The following is a 12,050-nucleotide window of genomic DNA, read 5'->3' as shown; positions in this document are numbered from 1 at the left end:
GAGAGGTGGAAGAAGCAAAGTGAGTTCAAGGTCACCCTTGACTACCCAGGAAGTTGGAGGCCAGCCTGGACTCTATGGAACCATCTCAAATGACAAAAAGTACCCCAAACTACAAAGAAGGTAACTAAAGAAATGAGTAACATGTACAGTCTTAATTGCAGAAACCCACACACAGAATCTAGAATTATGTGCTCTGCCCATATCAGTTTGCTGAGGAGAAAGAAAAGGGCTTCTAAACAGTTTAAGAAAGCACACACCCTGGCTTGTGATCACTGAAGCACTTCCTCTAACTTGCAGTTAACCCTCAGGCAACTTCCTGAAGTCTCCACACCACAAACTTGCTGAGTCCTGCTCCTCCCACACATCGTCACAGCATGACGAGCAGCCTTTATTTTCCTGGACAACTCTGAGTTTATCTCCTACATAATTTCTTCAGTTTCATCCCAACTGGGGACTCTCTATGACTTTTCAAAGCTTACTTTCCAAACTTGTTTCAACCCACCTACCAAAAAGATTAGCAGTGAGAGTCCTAATAAATAAACTATCACCAAGGGTTGCATTGCCCTCCCCAGTCGGTAGCAGTGTGAACTGCTAAGCATATCTGGCTTCAGATCCCTACAAAGCAGGCTCTGAAGGGCAGAGACAGGAGCAAAGAGATGATCTAACACCGGAGGAGGATGACCCTCACTGTCTGCAGACTAATCCTATGCCTGCCTGCGCTTCCCTTCAGTTACAGAACAGAGCACTCAGTAGACCAGTCCCTCTTCCCACAATAGGTTCCTAGTACATTCACTAAGCAGTACTTCCTGTAGTACTGGACACTGAGGATATCAAATTAGACAAGCCATCAAGAACATTTCACTGCCCTTCGTAGCTAAGAATGATTCCAAAACAGAGGTCCCCTTGGATGTATCCAAACACTTCCAAATATGGCAACAGTTGAGCTTCTTCTTGGGAATCTAAGCAGATAAAGAGAAAAGTGATGCTTCTGACTTAAGTTAAAACACAGAACACCTGCTTCTTATTTCTTGACATCTTTTTCCAAAAGGATGCACAAAGATGAAACACATGTGCATGTCTGGTCTGTTACAATTAAGGTTCTCAACTTTGAACTTTTGCCAACATCAAGGCTTGAACTTGGTCAGATTCCAGGAACACCAAGATCCTGCTGGAGTGGCATCTAGCTGACATTCAAGTAGCAACTGTGCTTCATCAGTACCCACATCCAAGTGAGGCTCTGTGCGATGTGCATTACCATGCAAATGCCCCACATAGGAACCATGCGATAAACTGATCTCTTTCAGCCTGCCAGAAGGTGGTGGCATTACATTAGACAATTGCTCCTCCATCTGCTCAGATGAAGAGACAAAATGACAGCGAATCCCTAAGGCTGTCCGTCTTTAGCAGAGGTATCGTTTGGCAACACGAGACGTCTATCATGTGGCAGAGATTGAAGAATGCCCTCATTCTTCATTACTCCAAGCTAACGGTTTCCAGCAGGATTTAGTGCGTCACACCAGGAAGCACAGCCATGCTCTGCATGCCATGTGTCACAGCAAGGTTAGACTTTTTAGAAGCACATTTCAAATTACTTTAGCAGACATACTTAAAATGCCACAGCATATAGAATCACGAAGACCACACACAGCAAGACATTTAGGACCCCATGTCTATACCACAGGGTACTCATAGGTCTTTCAATTCCATGCCTCCAGTCAGGACTCCACAAACAACAGCTATCTTTCCATAAGCACACTCTAGGGTCAATGTTCAAACACTGCTTCCTGGGGCTACCAGAGTTTATACTGGGCCTTGTCCCTAAGCTTCTGTATCCTTAACTCTGTGTGTTTCTCAATGCCTGGTGGACCCCTATCTATGCAAAACCAAGTAGCTACACGCATGCACTACCATAAGCCACATGCCAACAAAGTCTTTCTTAAAAGAACTTTTAGAAAATGTACATAATTTGGGCCAGTAAGATGGCTAAGAGAGTAAGGGTGTGTATGTTCAGGCTCGACCACCTAAACGCAACCCCCCATCCCACAAGGTGGCAGCAGAGAACCAACTCATAAAAGTTGCCTGACCTCCAGACACATGTGGTGATACACACACACACACACACACACACACACACACACACACTTTATAAAACATTACACGATTCAATAAATGGATACTATGTGGTTAAAATTACATCACTGGAACATGCATACTTATATAAATGTTCACTGGCAGAGACAATGAAACACATTATGAAATACCAAAAAGCTAAGAGAAAGACTAAGGTCTAGAACACTCATAAAAACCAGTGTACAAAACAGTACATGCAGTTGGGGCAAGGTCCATCTCAATTCACTGCAGAGACTGGCAGCAGCAGGACAGTAACAACGAAACTGTTTCCACACTTGAAAAGGAGGTTGGAGGTTTATAAATTATATAGCATTAGCGATGATACTGAAGAGGCTGGGGATGTGGCTCAACTGGTAATGTGCTTTCTCTGCAAGCGGGAGCAGCTCAGTTCAGATGCCAGGACACATATAAAATGGCAGGCCCAACAGTGCACCACCTCAGGGGAAGCAGTGCCAAGAGCATCCCTGGGCCTCCCTGGGCAGCTAGTCTAGTCAATCTGTGATTTCTACGCTGAAAAATTAAAGTGAAGGCGAATTGAAGAAGATACTGAACACCGAGCTCAGACTTGGATGCCATGAGCCACATATCCGGCCATGTGAAAACACGCACACGCGCACACACACACACACACACACACACACACACACGAAACACAAACAGGGATGGTGATGAAGCTTATTAATGAACCAATGCTTAGCTTTTCAGGAAGACTTGGGCTTGGTCACAAGCACTGCTGAACCCTGCTTTCACACACACACACACACACACACACACACACACACACCAAATGATCACAGATAATTGGACTTTTGAGTAAAGAACAAGATGGAACATTTATAGACTCAGAATGTTAAAAGGAAAGTTGTTATGAGCAGTTGATGACAGGCCAGATAAGAACTGACTGGAAACAATAATAGACATATTTTGAGATTCCATGTGTTAGAAGCCCTCTGTTTGTAGTATAAATACACAAGGGATATTTATATATAACCAGCCTTATTACTAACAAGGCAGATCTACTGCCTGGAAACAGTACAACTGTGAGCCTGTCCTGTTGGATGAGTCATTAGCAGGGTGGACTGAGGGGCTGGAAGTTTTGAGAAAAAAATAAACAGGAGTGAACTTGAATGTCACAATTCCACAAAAGGAAATGGGAAGATGCTCAGGGAACTAAAACTGGTCAGCATAATTCAAAATATTATAAATAAAAAATACTCATTATTTTAACTTTTTTTCCTTTTTGATAATGAGCGTCTCAAAGAAAGGGACCATGCCCTTTGTTTCAGTTTATATACTGTTTATTTAATATGTGTTAATTAAAATAGAATTATATCATGTTCCCTCCTTCCCTTCCTACCTCTAACCCTTTCCAACAACCCTCTCTCAAACCCTTCCTCAAGTCAATAACCTAAATGAGCTGGGGTCCAAACAGGGAATTCTCAATAGAAAAAAAAAAATGAAAACGGGGGGGGGGGAAGGTTTTTTATCCTTAGCTATTAGGGAAATGCAAATTTAAAAACTTCAGAATTTCATCTCCCTCCAGTCAGATGGATAAAACCAACTAAACACTGAACAATAAAGGCTGGTACAGTCATAGGGAAAGAAGAACCCTTATCTACTGCTGAGGGAATGCCCACTGGTGCAGCCACTCGGAATCCATGTGGAGAATCTTAAAACAAAACAAAACCAACAACCAACCAAACAACAACAACAACAACAACAANAAAAAAAAAAAAAAAAAAAAAAAACCTAAAGCCTCCTTGGCCTACGTCCGCAGGACTTGGTATCCTGTTCCACAAATACACTCAGTGTGTGTATTGTTGCTCTACTCACAACTAGGAGACTGAGGCAATCTAAGAATCCTTCAAAGGAAGAATGGACAGTGAGATAATACTCAGCAATAAGGACAAATAAAAATTTCAGATAAATGGGTGGACCTACAGCAGATTATATCAAGTATTTGAAAACTGAATGCACCAAAGATAAATGTTAAAGAGAATGCAAGATGAAATGGAAAACTCAAAAAACTAGAAATTTATAGGAAAACCATGCAAACAGAATGGATCAAATAAAAGAAAGAGTATTGGAAACTAAAGATAAAATACAATTAAACCACACAAACAAAAATATGAAAAAATTAAAATACACAATAGGAATGTGCATAAATTGGGAGATCACATGAAAAGACCCAATATCTGATTATAGGTATCAATGAAGAAACCCAAGACAATGGGATAGACTAGATATTCAACAAGATCATAGAGGAGTGCTTTCCAAAATCCAGTAAAGACAAACCCACAGAGATGTAAGCAGCATACAGAACACCAATTGGAACTAGCAAAGGAGATCCTTACAGGCTGTTACAGTTAAAACACAATACATACAGAACAAAGAAAGAGTTTGGAAAACCACAAGAGAAAAATCACAAGTCACATATAAAGAAACCCCATCAAAATAATAACCAATTTCTCAAAGGAAACTTTGAAAACTAGAATAGCCTAGAGCAATGTACTACAAGTCCTAAAAACCATGGATGCCAACAAAGACTACTATATCCAGCAAAACTTACTGCCATAATTGAAGATGAAAGAACTTTCTATAACATATATATAAAATGTGTGTGTATGTATCCATGTCCTCCAAATGAGCCTTACAAACAATACTGGAAAGGATTCTTCTGACTGAAAATTAGGGTAAATGTTGAGAAAAGACTATAGAAAGAAAACAAATGATATAATAATTACTGAAACATGAAATATAACCAAGAACACAAACAGCAAAACAACAAGGATCATTCTCCTAAAAGCAATTTACAAGCACAATGCAATTCCAATCAGAGTTCCTACAAACACTCTTCACAGGGAAAAGAAAGAAAGAAAATGCTAAAGTCCTATGAAACCACAGAAGAACCTGAAATCCAAAGCAGTCCTGAGCAAATGAATGATGTTGGAGAGATCACCACTCCAGATTTTAAAGTATACTGCAGAGATAGAGTAGGTAAAAACAACATGGTATTAGCACACTATACCCTGCACAAAATGTTGGCTCCAAATGGACCAAACACCTCAATGTGAAATCTGAAACCCTGTACCCCATTAGAAGAGACTATACATGATATTCTAAATATGCATCTTTGCATCCACAGCAAAGTGCAGCTCTCACACCTCACCAGGAAGCTTCTTATAGAAAAAGTCATCACATCAAAGACTCCATTCTGATTTAAAGACCAGGACTGTGACCCAGTACTTCTAACTCCCTCCTAGGAGGCAGTGAAATGATACAAAAGACATCTATATCTAATAAAAAAAACAACAACACTCATGATGTTTTATAACTTTAAATACTGATGTTTCTCAATTTAATTTATATCTAAAACGTTCTATCATAATTAGCCAGGAGTAAATAATTAAGCATTTGTATTTTAATAATCAAGAGACAATACTATAGTTTATTCCTTCAAAATTTTCATTTATAACCATATAGATATAAGATAGCCAATGGAATACAAATAACTGTAAATACAGGGGGAGCTATATATTCAATATTATTTAAAATATGTAAATTTCCATCTTATTAGACATATATAAAATTTGGTTAGAGGGTTTTTTTTTCATTCATAATCTTCACTCCATCATGCCAAACTGCATTCTTGATGACTTAACTTTACATATGTTAATCTATTTCACATGTAAGTGTTACATTAAATACAGAGGGGATAGAAACTGATTCTGACCCAGATCATGACCCAGGACTTACTTAATAGCCTTTACCAGCTATTCCTCTCTCCTCTACTCAGCCTCCTCTGCATCAGACCCTAGGAATGAACTTCCTAAGCACAAGGGACCTTATAATATTTAGTAAATAATATTTGGCCCTCATATGCACAAAACTGTGATACTTGGCCAGTAGGAGGAACTGTAAACAAAAACTGGGGGGGGGGGGGAGCGTCACCTGTCTGTGAAGCAAAAGTCCTGTCTGCAGAGACTTAACTGGTACTAAATTTTCATATTATGAAGAGATTGGAATGTTGTGGATTCTAAGGCTAGTTACCTTACCTTGGGCTAAGTTTTGGACTTCTGAAACAGCAATTCCTTGACACCCTGTATGGTATTAACATCTTGTGACAATAAATAAACTCTTGTAGAATCTACTAGATTAGCAAGCAACTAGCTTCTCCTAATCCAAAACCTAAGGATGCCATAAAAAAGCATCTTGATTCTATAAAAATGTTTTCCCCTCCTCTATGTACCCATCTCTCTGATGTACCCAACAATATATTCTAGACTTGCTTTGAATTATGACTTTCTCTGTTTTGTAAAACTATGAAAACCTAGTGAAACTTCTTCCACGTGGAAATGAGAATATGGGTAACCTAAATCTGTGCTCCTGGGTGATAGCCACTCAAAATGGCTCCAAAATAAACTATCTCTTTTTGAGAAAAAAAGAAAGAGGAAGACAAGGAGGAAAAGGAGGAGGGAAGTTAAGGGAGGGAGTAGCTTCTTATGCAGCAGATGGAGACAGATGATGGAAATTAATAACTGCCCAAAATGCAGATGACGACTGACTGTGGCCTGCCCAACCCCAGCTGAGACACCTGCCATAGCTGGAGCTTAGCAAACATTGCTTAAGAGTAGAAAGATTGTAAGAGCCAGAAGATAAGGATGTCTGCTTCACGGCTGTATCTTCTGTACAGGGTGGAAGAACCGCACCCACGAAATCACAGCAGTATGGCTAGCTCAACTTTACAACCCAGAAAATGACACCACCAGCTGTCACGCTAATGGGAAAGACAAGAGTCTCACTCCCAGATTAAGAACCACAAGCAGTTAATGACTGCTGGAAGAGGAATAATTCGTCTTCTCCAGGGATGACCCTCCTAGTAATCAACACAATACATATGAACACTAACTGGGCTCATCAGGATATATTTATATATTTATATACATGTAACAATATGGAAAAGGAAGAGTGAATTAAAGCATGAAGTAGTAGCAATAGGAAGGAAACATGAGGATATCTTTTCAGTTACTACTAGCATATTCATGACTATAGGTATTTGCTAAAATATGGATGGCATCCGCTCCATAAGTTTCCTGAAACAACTCTCCCATAGATAAATGTCATGTGATTATGGGAACACATGCCATTATGGGAGCAAACCCAGTGCAGTACAATACACAGAAAGGAGCTCAAGAAAGTCATGTTTAACTGTTTCTTAAGCCTCCTCTCGGGGAATTCTCCAGATAGTTTTGATTATGATCAATAGTGAGTGCTGTCATGAATTTACTTTTCTTGCAAATCTTTTATTAAACAGAAACTGTAGTAAAGGGTTGTAACATTATGAAGGTTGGTTTCAAGGAAGGGAAAGTAAAGGAGAAATTATGTTATTAAATTGTAATCTCAAAAAGAAATAAAAACAAATTTCAATTCAGAAATATTTATTCTTCTCTCTTACATTATATCCCTTCTTCAGTTTCCCCTCCCTCCACCCCTCTCACTCCCTTCACCCTCCCTCTCTCCCAAATTTATTCCAATTCCTCTTCCTAGGTTTCCCTTCAGAAGAGAGCAGGCTTCCCAGGAATATCAAAAAAATATAAATAGGACAGAGAGGCAGCAGTCTGAAGGTGAGTTGAGAGTCATTAAGAGACTTGTAAATTGCCTGGCAAACTTACTTTATGAATGGACTAATAGCTTAAGGCTGTCTTACAATAATTCAATGAGCTTGATGCCTGGTTTATGTCCTTTACTATATTTGTGTTTTGATTTGGGATTAAAAACATTACAAGAGCAATCAGAATAATAATTTACAGAGTCTAAGTCTTACCATGGAATAAATGTAATTTTTTTTTAGATATGCCTAAGCTCTAGTTTCATTTCTGTTGCAGTGATAAAAGACCCTTCAAAAGGCAATAGTACAGTTGTGGAGAGAGTTTTATTTGGCTTATAATTCCAGGTTACAGAGTAGCATTGAAAGAAAGTCAGTTCAGGAACTTGAGATAGCTGTTTACATCACTTCCATAGTCAAAGAGACAAATAATTGCATGTGTGCTTTTTGGTTCTTGTGATTTTGCTCAGACCCTCTTCTCCAGTCTCATACAGCTCAAGGCCTCCTGCCTAGGGAATTATGCCACCCATAGTGGCTGAGTCTTCCTGTATCAGTTAACTTGAGACAATACCACCTCTCACTTTTAATCTATCCATCCTCACTTTGTTTCTTTCCCTCGCTGCCTCCTTTAACTCTTTTCCTCTCTCCTTCTCTTTAATATATCTGCTTAGTTGTTGACTAATTTTGCTATTGGCTTCCAGGAACCAGGTTTGGCTCTATTTTTGTTTACAGAGTCAACTTTGGGTCCCATTTGCAATTTCATTGATCTGATACTTTTTCCCCACACTAATGTGGTTTTTTTTCTTCCTTATGGTGAATACAAACATGATTAGTGTTGAACGTTTCTTTTCCTTATCTATGTACAGTATCAGAAACATCCTTCTAGTCCCTGTTTTAGCTCTAACCAACACATTTCAATACAATGTTTATTTGATTCAAATATTTGCCTTCACCCTCAGTTAAAAATATTTTATAATGATCATTTATCTTTTAACTCATTTGTATCTACCAATGTAAAATGTGTTCCCTGGGAGTACAGTTAATATTTATATTACATCATATATTTATAAAGTCACTATGAAAATCTAACTTCTAATTGGAGCATTTAAGCCATGTATAATTATAAACATGTATTATTTATAAATAAAGTCATGTTCTAATTAACCATCTTTACAGTTGTTTCTTATTGGTTCCATCTGCTTTCTTCGCCTATGACTCACTCTGTCTACAATCATATTATTTAAATATATTTTATGATTTAACGAAAAAAGCTTTGCCAGTCTCTGAAAGCTTCTGAAACTTTAAAAATTCTCAAGGTTCTTCACCAAGGTTTTATAACAGCAACTGGTGAGAAAGAGCCCCTGGCCCACAGAGCTGCAGCTGCCCTCCAGCATGTCAGAACAGCCGGGATGCAGTTTTCACACTAGGTGGTTTTACACTGATTCAGAGGCCTGGGTGTCACTCAGGTGTCTCCAGTAATCCTTGATCCTTAGTCCTTTAAGTTACCCCAATAAACTCACTGTCCTCTTAGCTAGACTCAGGGTGACTCATTCCTTCTTTCTGTCATTGGTGCTTATCTGGGGTAACTAAACATTCAATCGTGTCTTCCCAGGAAAAGACACAAAACAAAAGCCAATGAAGACCAGAGACTTGTAGCCTATTTCAGTTTTCTTTGGAAGACCCTCCACACTGACTTTCACAGTCTCTGCAATGGATCCTACTTCCAGCAGCAGTGGAGAAGGGCTCATTTCCCACACTGTCACCTGAACTGGTCAACTTGTCTTTGGTTTTCTTCATGACATTCATGCTGACTGGGGGTAGATGGAATCTCAAAGTACTTTAAACTTGCATTTCTATGTAGTCTATGGATATTGATCATTTCTTCAATTATTTATTGGCTCTTTGTATTTCATCCCTTTGAAAATTTCCACTAATTTAATTAGTCCACTCCACATTATGATTTTTTTTTTGTTCTTCGACTTTTTAATGTAAGCAAATGTGCACTAATTTTAGGCATGCTGATACACATAGCATGGGGCAGGAAATGGATAACTTGCTGATAAGCTACTTCATTCTTTTCCTCTTCTTCAGAAGTGCATCTCGTAGTGCTAGCTGCTTCTCCCGGAAGGAGCGTGCTGTTTTTGACCGGACATTCTGGCTATACCGCATCATCATAAAGTTCTTCTGATTTTTCTTCTCTTTATTTGTGGAACTGGAAAATGGGTTTATTTTGGTTTTCTTCCTCACAAACTCCTTTCGGTCTGTCCTTCCAGCCATTGCAGTTGCTAGTCTCGTCTCCTTGTCAGACTTGGGCTTTTTATGAAGGCGTTCAATGTCCCAAAGAGACAGCAATTCACCCCTGGACTCCTCGTCACTGTCAATTTCCAAGTATTTCCTTTTCTGGGCTTTCCCCGGGGCAGCATCCATTTCCTTCTTCATCTGGGCCAGGTGGATTTTCTGGAAGTCATCCTGAGTTAAAACTCGACTGGTGCTGATGGCTGCGGCCTTGGCTTTCCGCTCCTCCACAGGCATGCTGTCCAGCTTCGTGGCAATTGCTTGCTGTTCCTCATCAGAAGAGTGGTGCACATCAACCCACTCGCCATCCTCCTCCTCCTCCTCACTGAGGCTGGCGCTTTCCCATCCATCTTCATCATCTCCTGTATTCTCTTCCTTCTCAAGCTCTAGAACCTCTGCTCCCGGGATGTAATCTTTAGCATCTAATTCTCCATATTCTTGTATTCTTGCTTCGATGGAGGCTTCAGTGGGTTTACCCTGAAACTTCTTCTGCAACATCTGAGGGTTCAGTGTCCGGAAGAGATGGATCAAAGTTCTGGCAGACATCATTACATTCTTATCTTTGTGTGTCTTATACTGAGCCAGGTCCTGAAGAAGCTCTTCAGTCATGGCCAGAGGACATCGAGCTGTGATCTCTTTTATAGCATTGATTCCTACGGTCATGACTTCCCCAGAGTTCTTGTCAGTGACAAAATTGTTGGCCACCATCACAAGTAATGACTGAATAATCTCTGGGGGCACCAGGTGATGAGAGGCTTGTGCGGCGAACAGAAGGATCTTGGTGACTTCTCTCTGGTGGGGCTGCAGAAACCTTTGCACAAAAGGTTAGAAGTTGAAGAGGAAAAGCTCGTGAATCCCCACCAGTCTGGAGATGAGGTTCATGAACATCATCTTCACCTCAAACCTCTCCTTACAGCTCTCCAGCTGCTTCAGAAGCCTCTCTGCGAAGTCTTGGGAATCATGAATCAAGTGAATAGCTGAAAAGTTAAACACTTCTGGTTTCTTCTTCTTCTTTTGTTTCTTCAGCACTTTCATCGCCTTCTCCAGCTTCTTCTTGTTTTTGGAGCCCTTCTTTCCCGTGGCATACTGCACCAGCAGGTCTCTCGCTGTGGGCCCGTCGTCCTCGGATTCCGAGTCACTGTCCTGCTTCTCTTCCTCATCTTTCCCGAGGAAGAATGTCAAAGCAGCAACTAATATCATGGTGACCTTGGAGAAACACGCAGTTGTGATAACACTGACAGTTTTGGCATCATTCCAGATGTTCCTTCTGTAGAGTTCAATCATCACATCCAAAGACATCTTGGCTGCAGTTGCATTGCTGTCTCTCAACATGGTGTACATGAAGTTCTGCAGCACCACATTCACTTTGTTGTTCTTGTGTTTGGCGTTGATGTTCTTGATGTCAGTCACAATGTGTGTGTACAGAGTCTTCCGCAGGAGCTTGTCGTGGCAGCACAGAAGCTCAAAGAAGAGCTCTAGCAAACTTGACGGATTGAATTGATGAGATTCTTGTTTCTCAGTAAGATCAAGGCTTTGCAAAATGTCATGCGGAGATCTGGGTCTAAGACAGTGTGGTTGTAGGAGAGCAGGTCCTTCAGCTCCTGCGGGAAGTCACTGAGATGCTCAGGGGGTAGCAGTGGCCAATCTGTGCCAGGAACATCACCAGCTCTGCCAGTTCTTTGCTGGGTTTATTTGGTTGTAACTTGAAAATCTCCATATTGGATTTATAGTGATTATATTGCTGAAGGAACTCCTCCACGTAGGCTGGCGGGTCCCGCTTGATCAGGTTCTGTAACTGCGGCAGGTTGCTGGGCAGCTTGTTGTTGTTCCTGCTGGACATGGTGGCTGTAGACGGGCTCACTGGCGAGCAGTGCTTGGAAAACGTCGGCCTCCGTCAGTCGCAGCCACATTATGATTTTTGTTTCGTGATTAATTCTTGAAGTTCATTATAGCATCTGGTGTCTCTCATACACACACACACACACACACACACACACACACACACACACACACACACACA

General features: G+C 40.5%; 1 protein-coding gene and 1 pseudogene across 10 annotated transcripts in view; both read right to left on the bottom strand.

The window, feature by feature from the left end:
* Positions 1–12,050, bottom strand: part of Med12l (mediator complex subunit 12L) — a 299,671-nt gene that overhangs the window by 131,266 nt on the left and 156,355 nt on the right. The gene's annotated exons all lie outside the window — the stretch shown is intronic.
* On the bottom strand, positions 9,748–11,870 carry LOC110319873 (annotated as a pseudogene).

Source organism: Mus pahari, chromosome 4 (assembly GCF_900095145.1).
Source record: "Mus pahari chromosome 4, PAHARI_EIJ_v1.1, whole genome shotgun sequence".
Classification (NCBI taxonomy): domain Eukaryota; kingdom Metazoa; phylum Chordata; class Mammalia; order Rodentia; family Muridae; genus Mus; species Mus pahari.
This window is presented reverse-complemented; position numbering and strand designations above follow the sequence as displayed.